Source organism: Passer domesticus, chromosome 5 (genome assembly GCF_036417665.1).
Source record: "Passer domesticus isolate bPasDom1 chromosome 5, bPasDom1.hap1, whole genome shotgun sequence".
Classification (NCBI taxonomy): Eukaryota; Metazoa; Chordata; class Aves; order Passeriformes; family Passeridae; genus Passer; species Passer domesticus.
The window spans coordinates 15,982,615-15,994,690 of NC_087478.1; the positions used below are offsets into that span (position 1 = coordinate 15,982,615).

The following is a 12,076-nucleotide window of genomic DNA, read 5'->3' on the forward strand; positions in this document are numbered from 1 at the left end:
GGGAGAAGAGACTGATCCCCCACCATACCAAAATCCACTAAGAAATTTTTGGTTCAGCTGCTGCCCTTGATAGCTACTCACCCACAAAAAAAGCCTTAAATTTCACCTTTCTTCTTTCCAAGAGGAAAATAAATGGATTAGTGTGCCTCTGAAACTAAGATAATAGGTTTTTAAAGCATGAGAGAAAGTTTTAAATTTTGGATTTTTTCCTTTTTACGATTTTTAAGCTTGTCTTAGTGGTCAGTCAGTCATGAACCATTTATGACTTTAATTTTTCATAAGGAGTTATATGATTTCCATTTGCTTCACCATAACCAACTATGGGCTGATGCAGTGGCTGGAGCGAAGGCATTTTTCAGGGTCATAGGTTTTTTTACAGTCATCTCCTATCTGTCCTGTTGAGTGGGGATATTTGATACACTTCATGGGCATTAAATTGATGGGCAGTACTGGCAGTACCAAATTAGCTTTAGGAATAGGTTGGGGATTGACTGTGTTGTAGTACAAGATAGGCCTCAGTGAGGTGGAAAGCTTTGTGAAGAAGGAAGGTGAGCTGTGCCACACATGAACTCCTTGTGTCCCTGGGGTGGACCACAGACAGGCAGCACTTCAGGCAGCTGTATGAGACAGAACAATACTCACCTCCTTTTGTGCAGTATCACTCATTGATAGTTGATGTTGCAGTGCAAAATAAGATCTTAGGTACTACATACAGTCCAGTGGAAAGAAGTAGATGTTAAGGAATTTTAAAATATATATGTTCGAAAAGACACAAGAAATTTCCAGCACTTATTTTTATTGTCTCTTTCCTTTGTATTTTCAAGTACTCATTTTTCATGAGTTAAGGTAATACACAAAAAAGTACTAAAAATATATATATTTTTTAGATCTAAATAACATCAGGATCATTCTAGCAATATTACAGAGTATGCATTAGTGCAGTCCTCAGATACTTGGATATATTTATGAAAGTTTCTATCATTTTTGTTGTCACATTTCAATGTTTCCAGAACACTTTACAGAGCTTGTTGAGAGCATCTGGCTGAGCTCTAAGGGAAGGTATGGCCTTAGGGAGTCCTGTTAGTCCAGCATGCCTACAGTGCAACTTTGTTACAAAACACATCTGCAAAGTGGCATTACTGATTTCTGCTCTGTGTCCTACAGCAATTCCAAAGCAACTTAACTCTGTTAAGAAAAGGAAACTAGGTCTCCTTCAGAATTAATTCTTTGTGAGAAACATATTTGGTGGAAACATTCTTCAAAGACAACATGGAGAGTGAGACTGGTAAATAGTGAGGATGAAGACATGTGCAGTAGGATACCTGCTCCCTCATGAGAAAAGCCTGTCAGCATTCCTTGTCCCTGGATGTAGACATTCATTCATCTTGACTCTTCTGATGCTGTATTTATCACATTTCCACTGGAAGGCACATGAGTGATATTAACTGAATAAAAGTTCTACTATGCCAAAGCTTTCAAAATGTCCAGGATCATTTTCATAAGCAATTTAAAGCCCATGGGGGCTAGAACCCACTCAGCCTTATCCACTCTGACTTATTTTTGATAATTCCTGAGGAATATTGCTCATGGTTGATACTGAGGTGAGTGTTTTCTAACACTGAGGTCAAAAGGTGAGCTCAAAAATGGTTGCCAATACATTTGGTGTGCTGATAAAGGCACAAATGTAAATGGAAACAGATTATAAGAGACAGCATACAGGGAAATAGGCTGTTTTATTGATGAGTCTTAAATCCAAGATGGTGCTCGATAGACCATTTTTGCCCTTGTAATTTTATAAACAACATATTATTTCCCACTAACGTTGCTCAGAGGCACATAATTTCACTTCTGCATGCACCCCAAGGCCTGGCTACTATTGCAAAATGGAGAAATTTAGTGCTGCCATGAGGTTAAGCATGTTTGATATCCTCTAAGTGCAAGTTCCCTCACTTAATTCTGAACTGATCCTGTACATATTGGTACTCTGGGCTTCTGCACAAAGCACTGGATCCAAAAGTCTTTTTCTCAAAAACTAGAATAGGAGAAGAATACACCAGCCATGTTTTTGTAACAATACCATGGAGGACTTAAAGTGAAAAGCAGGACCCAATCTGTTGGAGGTTTCATGGAGTTTGAGCATTGTTTTGCAAGTTAGCTGCCTGGGGACTAATAGTTCTAGGAACCTCTGAGGTCTGGGGCTGTCCAAACTTCTACTGAGTCAATTTATCAGAAGTCAGGTATTCTGCTCTACTTCTCCCTGTGCAGACTTTTGTCACATAATACCTGTAAGGCAGAAGATTGTACAAAATTGATTTTTTTTTGTGGAAGTGGCTCATCTGCTGCAATTTATTCCTATGTCAGGTAGTTCCCACAGCTGCCTACCTGCCTCCCTACTAGGAGATACAGTACTTGGTGAAGAATTATAAGCAGGTATCCATGATCACTGGAGCCTTACCAGGTCCATTAGCACTCGATACATTGAGGCATCTAAACATGGCATGCTGGGGTTAATGAATTGAACCCATAGACTTAACGGTTAGACCTAATAGAAAATAATTACTGATGAGGTAAGAAACTCGTGTTCTGCTCTCTTTTTAGTGTAGGAATTGAAATCTACTTTGTCTCTAGTCTAGAGATAAAGAGAAAAGAGAGAAAATGGATGCTAAATCTTTCTTGTGTAGATGTACCACAGTGCAGCCAGGAACACTGGAAGGAACGGGGGAGAATTTGGAACTGCAATCTAGCAAAGAAGACAGTCTTTTGAATTGTTCCTTAGGAAAAAAAATGTAGAAAGAAAAAACCAAAAAAACTATTTGAGTACTTCTTTACTCATTATCTGATTAAAAATAGACCTGAATCTGTGAACAGGTTGACATTGTACTTTGAGACAGTAACCATAACCTGCAGATTCATACAATTCAGCTAAGTGCTTCTCTGTTGCTATAAAATTTAATAACTCTGCTGTGCTAACAGCCATACTGCTTTCAGATGCTGATATACTAATTATATCCTTAGTACCCTTATCTTTTTCTGTGACTGAAAGTGTTACAGATATGTACACCTTATCCTGTCTTCAGAATCTCAGTTTCTGGGTGGTAGTTGTGAGCTATGTTTAAGGTAAAGTATGACAGTTAGCCAGTGCTTTAGATATTACATCAGCCTCTGTGACTTATTTGCACTAGGAACTGAATTGTGAGAAGTACAGTAATTGTTTGTACAGTTGACCAGTCATAAATTATATTACAGATAATAAAAAGCAGGGATTTAATTGACAATAAATCATTATATTTATTTGGCAAAAGGATTAAGGAGGTTTTTTTTTGCTTGTCTTTTTTTAAGCTTTAAGGACTTAGCCAAGAGTTCAGTTTACCTTTTGTATATTGAGATTGGAACACTTCTTACCCTTAACTCACAAACTTGACAGACAGAAGTGTTCTACCACACTTTTCACTTTAGGATACTATATGTTTTATTTTCTATGAGCCAAATACCCTTTACAGATATGTCTGGGAAATAAGCCAGATATAATGGTCTCAGGAGAATTAGCAGGATGTGTGTAAAACAAAAAATGTATATTTAAGTATATGAATGTCTTGAATTAGCACAGCAAATGGCAATTGACAGCTTTTGATGAATCTTGGCACTATTTTCTTATCAAACCATGTATGAGGCATTAAATGAAAATGTATTTTTCTCTTCATTGACATTAATAAAGGTCTAAATCTGCAGCTTCTGAATTATTTGTACTTATAACTCATGCCAATTTTGTCCAAACAGTGTTTGTATAATTTTGGCCTATCAGACAACTGTATATCTAAAAAGTGAGCAAAACAGTGTCATTGCTAGGAATGACAGCATTATTTTCAAGTCACTCTGTTAATTTTGAAGGCAAGATGATCAATTTCAGTTTATATGTTTTTGGCCAAGGTTAGTTGGTCCATCTTTGAGAAAGATGCCCTCTGGCAAATATTGATTTATTTTTTTTCCATTTGGAGGTAGCCCAAAGTGTTCCAGATGTCAGAACTCTGACTTACAATCGTGCCAGATTTTGAACAAAAATTCCCAGGAGCAGAGCTTGTTGGGGGAATATGCAGATACTCTGCTATTTATAGAAGAACACTAGTGTAATCAAATATCAACATAAGTGCACCTTTAAATAGAAAATTATGGTGAAAATGTCTTCTATTACACATTGACATAGCTGTTCTGCATTTTGAAAGTCTGTATGAAGAATAAGTACCATTGGTTAACTAAACATACTTTACTGGAGTAAATTTAAAGGCTTCATAGTGCATATATTGTAAAAAAGTTACCCTCCTGACCCTTACCTTTTAGTTAGATGGTGTGCTCATATGGAGTTTTTAAAAGGAAAGGGATGAGATTCAAGAATAATTTCAAATTTTTCTGTTCCAAATGTTAAATCAACAAATAGTCAGATGAACAACTAATCATATTTGTTACAACTGAGAATTTTCACTTCTTTTTTTGCTATTATTTACTTAATTTTTTAATATTTTTACTTTCAGAACCCAAAGGAAACTTCAGTTCTATCACAATGTTTCTCCTTAGCATTACAGTTCAGGCATTGTTATATGGCCTATCCATAGCAATTATAATGTGCTCAATTCCTGCTGACATATTATAAGGGAATGCATTGATCCAATCAATTTTAGGTGTACATTAAAATTAATTAATATATATATGTATATATGTGTGTGTATATATATGCACATATATATGTATTTATATGTATATACATATATATGTTCATATACATATATATATAATAATAATTTTTAAATTATTGGGGCCTGATTAAAACATTCAGATCAAAGTGTTCCCTGTCTGTGCTGTAATGAAAAGAAGCTAAGCATCAAATGTACTAATTAGAAAGGCAGGTGTTTTCTTGTTAATATCTTAGCTTGAAATAATTTTTGCTGGGAAGAAGTAAATGTCATCTTATCTTTAGAAGCTGCATAGCATGCAGTTGGGTTTTTTTGTATGTTTTTTACTGTGTTTGTTTTTAAATAAAAACAAAAAAAGAACCAAAAAAACCCCAAAACAAACCAAAATAAAACCAAGGAACATGATTTTTAAAATATCAAAGAAATAATTTGTGACATCCAGATTCATTTTTCCTTATAAGGCATTTACCACCTACATGACTTCAGAAAAATATTGCTGTTATCCTTCCTCATCATCAGTAGAAAGACATAGGTCCTTCCAAAAGATAAGGTATAATTCTATTTACATGATTAATACAATAGATTTTTTTTCTTCAAATACTATCAGGCTATGCATTTTTAGAGGATTTGATGTGAAGGCACCTGAAAAAGCTACTTGCAATAAGTATGAAAAAAAACTGCACTGCCATATCAAAATGTCTGTTTCCCAAAAAGTCTCATTGACCAAAACTGTAAGTTAGGCTTTTAAATGCCCAGAGGTCAATAGGATAATATTTGCAGTCCAGGTTTTTATTTTTCTATTGGAAGTTGTGTCTACTTTTCAATACAGCTCATATCTTATACTACTTCTGTAATGCAAAATGAAAAATTAATTCTGTAACTTTTTAATGGAAGTTAAATTTTTTGGAATTTTTCTTTTCTTAAACAAAATTATTCAAAATAGTTTTTAACTGTTTTTGTACCTATTGAGTCGAGGAGTGATAACAGATTTTGTGTCAGAGTTATTAACTGCATATAGAAAAGAATTGCAGTTAAGCTTTCCAAAGAGACTGGGACTGCTGGGATAAACATACTTTTACCTTGCAAGGTTCTCTTTCAGTAGTACTTTCCTGTCTATGTTGTCATTCCCATAGTGGTCCGTGTGAATCTTGCAGAATCTGTAGAACACACCCACATTGTCTCCTACAGACCAGATTTCTGCTCCTACTTGGAAAAAAAATGCTATTTTTTTTTTTTTACATTTCTGATTAATTAGTGAAAAAATGGCCAGTGTTAGAGAAACACAAACTATTCCTTGCTAATTAACCCTGATACACTGCTATCCAAGAAACTCTTAGCCCAAGCCAAGACCTATGAACACAATATACAAGTATCCTTATGACAGCAGAAACTCAAAACATGCAATGTCATTTGTGCATCAGTCCTGTTCTACATGGCATATTATTCCTGACCTCAGTGGAAAGATTGATCATGACTTCTTCCATCTGATATTTATGAAATGTTGCCTAGCATGTCTGGCAGAGTCAGTAATACATTTTCCTCTTTTTCTGTTTTGTCTCTTGTTTCTATAGCATCTGAGTTTTGTGTGATTTCTCATTAAACATTCTCAAGTTTCACCCACGCAGGCCATCTGGACTATAGTTAATATTTTAGGACCTATCCCCTTAACTTTGATGTACTTTCTTGTATCTGCTAAAACATGGTGATATCTCTTCCTTCTGTCTTGAGAACCTCCTCCTCACATACTCAGACATACCAGAGGAACCAAGGGCTTGATACTGCCAGCAGCTGAACTCTTTCAGATCTCTTTTTCAAATCTGGGAAAATCTATGATGAGAAAAGAAATCTGTTAATTCTCAGCAGGAAAAATCTCACCATAATGAAAGGCCTAAAGTCCTAAAACATAAAATATTGTATTAAAAATAAGTTTCATGTCAGTGGTTCCTGAAGTTGATTTGTTGCATTAGATTATGAACACCAAAATGGTAGTCTGATGACCAGCACAGGAACAGTGTGACCCACTAAAATGGATTCGCTAATGACACTGTCAAAACTATAGCTTGATCCCTGTCTTGTGAAGGGATGAAGCTTATTTCCCTCTCAGGTTCATTGCATTTCATCTGAGTAACTGTTTTATGAACCAACAAGTTCTTTTTCACACCTATGATTGTAACAAGCATTTTACTCTGATTTAAGCCAGAAATATTTCTCTAATAGCTCAGTCACTTCTGAAATAGTCTTAGGGTCTGATTTTACTATTTGTCATTCTTATAAATGTGAAAACAAGCTTGGAAGATAACAAAGGTCAGATAAATGCTTTTAAGAAAGAAACTGACAGCTCTTACAATACTTCTGCTTAGTGTAATAAGACACCTATCTGTGATCTCATCTTCCTGATTCTGTGGGATTGCTGTAATGGCATTTCTTTCTTGAGGATGGACCCACAGAAGTGTTTCATGGTCTGTCTCATAATGTTTACTAACTGAACCACAGCCACTGATCATGATTGGTATCTCCTCCTTCCCTGTCATCTGCATCATTCAACCCAGACAAAATGCTCAGTCACAAGGACATGGTTTGGGCATTGATGCAGTTGGTCACTCACAACTAAAAGGAGGCCCACTGAACCACAAGCAGCAGCTGCTTGGAACTTTTCAGGTTGTGAAAAGAGAGTAAGGGCAGAATTCAGTTTCCCTTACTCATATGTCCAGTGCAGCCTATATGTTCCAGAACTCTAAGATATATTCAGGAGTGCAACAAGGGCTTTTTAAGTATCATCTGTAGAAAAGGAGAGATACCCAAGCACGTCCAACAGACACTGAGCACCTATGTTTACGCAGAACTGAGCTCTAGATCTTGTTGATCCTGACTGACATCACAATCATCACATATAATACCTACATTCAGGTGTCATATCCTCTGAATTTGACCCAAGGAGCTATAATAATGGGTTGTTTGAGGGCTGCCATGGAAGAGACACTGCATTAGGCAACTCTAAAATCTAGTTGAGAAAGGTTTTACAAGGTAGGGGATTCATCCCACTTCTAGGAGAAGCATATGACACTGATATCTTTGAAAGAAGATAAGATTTACTTCCTCTTCTGCTCCACAAAGGTTATTGAAGCTGCTTTTATATAGTTCTGTGTTTTGTCTGTATAAATTTATTGCAAATTACAGAAAATTCCTTGAAATTTGCCACAGTTTATTTTTCCTCTTTTGTTGTTTGTTTTCAGAGTACTGCAGAAATCTGATCACCACAGAACCGCTTGCCAAAATAGCACAGAAACAGGGTAGAGAGAGTAATGGTGATCTTGCCAAAGAATTTTGATCCAATATGCTGCACAGTGCACAGAGCGCTCTGCCTCAGTAGTCATTGAAGCACAGGTTGTTTCTGAGACACTGTATCCATAACCTGTGTTAAGTTTAAATATATTTGCACTGTTAATCAGAATGCTACACAGTATAATGCATTTAGGTGTCTGCTATGCCTAAATATGTTACTCTAGGGGAATCAAATAGTCTTAATTGGCTAGTTTGGGATAATGATCCTTAAATTCCCTGTCTCATCCTTCTTCCAACTTCTTTGCCATAGTCATCCACAACTTAAAACTGGAGGATGAGCATAGGTGTGCAAAAGTATATTTTACTGGAGATTGTGAGAATATATCACAAAACAAACATAAACTTTTCCTGGAGTGAAGAAAACTAGGACTTAAAAAGTTTGTAAAGTGCATGGATACATTGTCATTAAACAGAAGATCAGCATATGTTGCTGTATGCACAATCCCCTACATTTGTCAATTTTCCCCTTACTTTGTCAAGAAATATTCTCTCCCTCCTCAAATTATGGAGAAAACACTGTGTTAACTGCATTTCCCACTGTCCTTTCAGAATGTCCATGGTTGAATGATGGATTGAAGAAAGAAAACCTTGGCTTTAATATGATACAAAATGATAGCTGACTTTTTGAAGAGTATCTATTTCACTTTCCTGAAGAACCTCATTGTTTCTGTGCTAAGGTGTTTTAGGGAAAGATTTTTCTTGTTTTGAAAATAATCTTTAGGGCCAGGATCTAAATCTCATAAACCTGTTAACAAGGATGTAACAATCTGTTAATCCAGGATTTTTTGGGTTTTCACTGAAAGTAAATAGGATCAAGGTTTAAAAAATTGAACTATTTTATGTTATTATATGCTTATTTTGTTTTCCATGTACATATTAGAGGACTGTCTAATAATTTAGTTTTAGAAAATTTTACCTTCAGAGGACTTTCCCTTTGCAGACACTGTAAGGACTAAGAGAAGTAATAGACTTTCTTTTGTTTACTTATCTACCTACATGTGAGCTGTGTTGAAGACCATACTTGCTGTTCTGCTTTCAGTGGACGTCTGTGTGTTATTTTTACAGAAAAATGTTGTGCATGTTCCTGCTTTTGGTTTTAAACATGTCTCTGAGAGAGAGAGCCCTCCTGCATTCTTCTTATCTCACATATATGTAGTCGTTCTCTACTCTGATTCCCCATAATTGTCCACTTACGACTTTCTCCTCAAGTTCTAAACAGAGGCTAAGCAGTGTAATTCCAAAGACAAAAATTTATTTCTGATACACAAAGTATTTATAAAGACTGCTTCTCAGAAGTAATTTACAGTGCTGCATTGCTTTCTGGAATGATGTGAAACATGACTGCTTTCTTAAACAATCATTTGTCAAATGGAGTACATAAAGCAGACAAAGTATCTCGCTGCTAAACATTGACTATGCAGTTCCTTCAGTAGCAGTTGAACTTCCAGTTAAAGCTCATCTTTTTAAAGTCAGAATTAGCTTTTTTAATGGGTGAAATATCCTAAATATTCCCTCTAAAAGCACGTTGATATACTATTCACCTTTTTTCACAATCAGTCTTAGTAAAACACTGTTCCAGTTTTTACTGAGTATGAGACTAACCTTGCTTCAGCCCAACCACCTGTTGGCTGAACCAACACTATCAATCAGATAGTAGTCCCAGATGTCCTTGAACAATGTTCTCCTTTTAATTCGAAAAGAAAAATTAAATATTATATTTGTGTGTGGACTTCAGTGCTGGCTGATGCCTTTTTTTCCTTTTTTTTTTTTCCTTTTTTTTCCCCATGATGTAGTCTAGTAAATTTAACTATGGAGAAGATTATTTTTTAAACTTTATAATTAAAAGTCATATCACTCTCTTAATAAAATACTATTCAATTATTTCAATAAAAGCATTATTTTATGGAAGATAATTGTATTGCATAGATTTATTAGCACACAGAAATATTTAAAACACTTTTTTCCACAATATTTAATTTAATTAAGCTTAAAACTTTAAGATTTGTTAATCTATGAAGAGTATGGTTTGAATATAGATATATATGTATGAACATTCAGAATTTAGTACAAATTAAGTTATTGCATTTAAACAAAAAATAAATTCTTAGATACATTGGTAATTTTCTCTGAACCTGTCTCCTACTTTAGAGAAAAGTGTCAGAAATATACATATAAATTTAAATAGATATATATAAATATAAAATAATTCCAGTTATTTTTTCAGTGTCCTGAGGAAAGCCCATGGCTATTCTTTGACACTTTTAATCATGCTAATATTGCTTTTTTAATTTAAAGAGTAAAAGGGGGACAGAGAAGTAGTAATTTTTCAAATTTACAATTCCACACCAGTTACAAATCTTCCTTAATTTTATCTGCTGATAACCTTCATATATGTGCACACTTCTAACCAACTTAAAAGAGCAGAAAGAAATTATATAAAATTGAGTTACTTGCTCAAGGCCTTTAGCTGGAGTTATTTTAAGGATATTTAACATTTTAGCTAGCATGTGAGAGATGAAAACATACTGCTTTGCATTGTTGTGCTTTATAAGATGCGTGATCCTCTTCATCCTTCCCTCTTTCCACCCATGTTGCCTGAAGGAGGTGATTTTAGACTTTCATGGGGGACAAAATGAGGCCTGCCTTGCTCTTTTATTATCCACAACAGTTTTAAATGCTACTGTGAGCAAAAATTTCCCATGATCATCTTTGTATCCAAGGGCTTTGAATCTTCTGAGGACAGATATCCTTGCTGCTGTCTCTTTTCCTGGACCCATGTTGACCACGGGTGCGAGTCCACAGCTGGCAGTGGGTCAGCAGTGAGCTCAGGTAGCCAATAAGGCCAAAGTCATCCTGGCCTGGATCAATAACAGTGTGGCCAGCAGGACCTGGGCAGTGTTTGTTCTCCTGTACTCAGCACTTGTGAGCCATACCTTGAATCTTGTGTTCAATTCTGGGCCACTCAGTGCAAGAAAGTTATTGAGGTGCTGGAGTGTGACCAGAGAAAGTCATGGAGCAGGTGAAGGGGCTAGAGCACAGGACCTCCTTGTGAGGAGCAGTGGAGGGAGCTGGGGGCGTTTAGCCTGGAGAAAAGGAGGCTCAGGGGTGACCTTACTGCTCTCTACAAGTACCTGAAAGGAGGCTGTAGAAAGGTAGGCATCACCCTCGCAAGCAGCTAGTGACAGGAGAGGACACAGCTTCAAGCTGCACCAGGTGAGGCTCAGGTTTGGTGTCAGGAGGAATTTGTTCACAGAAGGGTTGTCAAGCATTGGAACAGGCCGTGCAGCGGGGCGGTGGAGTCACCATGCCTGGAGGTGTTTGAGAAAAAACTGCACGTGGTACTTGGTGCCATAGTCTAGCTGACAAGGCGATGATGAAGATTGGAGCTGATGACCTTAGAGGCCTTTTCCAACCTAAATGAGTCTGTGATCTGCCACCTCCATTGCTTTTCCTTAGCACATGTTCAGATGCCACAAACAAAACTTGTGTAATTATATATGCTTAAGGCTGAGCTCTTAAACAAGGGTTACCTGACACAGGTTCAAATGTATTTCAGCTGGTTTACAACATGTGGTTCTAACATTTTCAGGCATTGTAAGGATTATCTAATTAGTTATAATTAGATATAATTAGTTAGCAGTCCCACTTCCTTCACTGCTATTGGTTATTAAGTAATAGGCAATTCAGAAGAAGAAAGGAGTGCATGATCTGACCCAGTATATTCCAAGATCTTGTAAGTTAAAAAAGTAATATGAGACCAAAAAGGTTTTAACAGAAAAGGAAATTAATGATCATGATGATAATCCTGACAGATGGTCAGGGGAAGTTGAGAAGATAGGACTAGAAGTGTTATTTAAGGGGAAATGAGACTTTTTTGGGGTTTTTTTTTAAGACAGACTGATATTAAAATAGTTATTGAGAAAAAATATGCAAAGAGTCTCAGATTGGGAATAAACACTTTCTGTATCAGGCTTGAATAGTGGAAGTGAAAAGAAACTTACAATTACTGTTAAAAGGCATGTTCTTTTTGAAGGTGGCTGATAATGGGA

General features: G+C 36.1%; 1 protein-coding gene and 1 long non-coding RNA gene across 26 annotated transcripts in view; one reads left to right on the forward strand and one right to left on the reverse strand.

Moving 5' to 3' along the window:
• TAFA5 (TAFA chemokine like family member 5) overlaps window positions 1–12,076 on the forward strand; it is a 466,608-nt gene that overhangs the window by 376,850 nt on the left and 77,682 nt on the right. The gene's annotated exons all lie outside the window — the stretch shown is intronic.
• On the reverse strand, window positions 910–11,093 carry LOC135301754 (uncharacterized). Of its 2 annotated transcripts, XR_010363483.1 has the most exons (5): window positions 10,961–11,093; window positions 9,630–9,711; window positions 6,442–6,512; window positions 5,765–5,842; window positions 910–2,283 (listed from the first exon to the last, which is right to left on the reverse strand). It is a non-coding gene; the product is annotated as an uncharacterized LOC135301754 (long non-coding RNA). The 2 variants fall into 2 exon arrangements; XR_010363484.1 differs by lacking the exons at window positions 9,630–9,711; window positions 10,961–11,093 and adding an exon at window positions 7,385–7,726.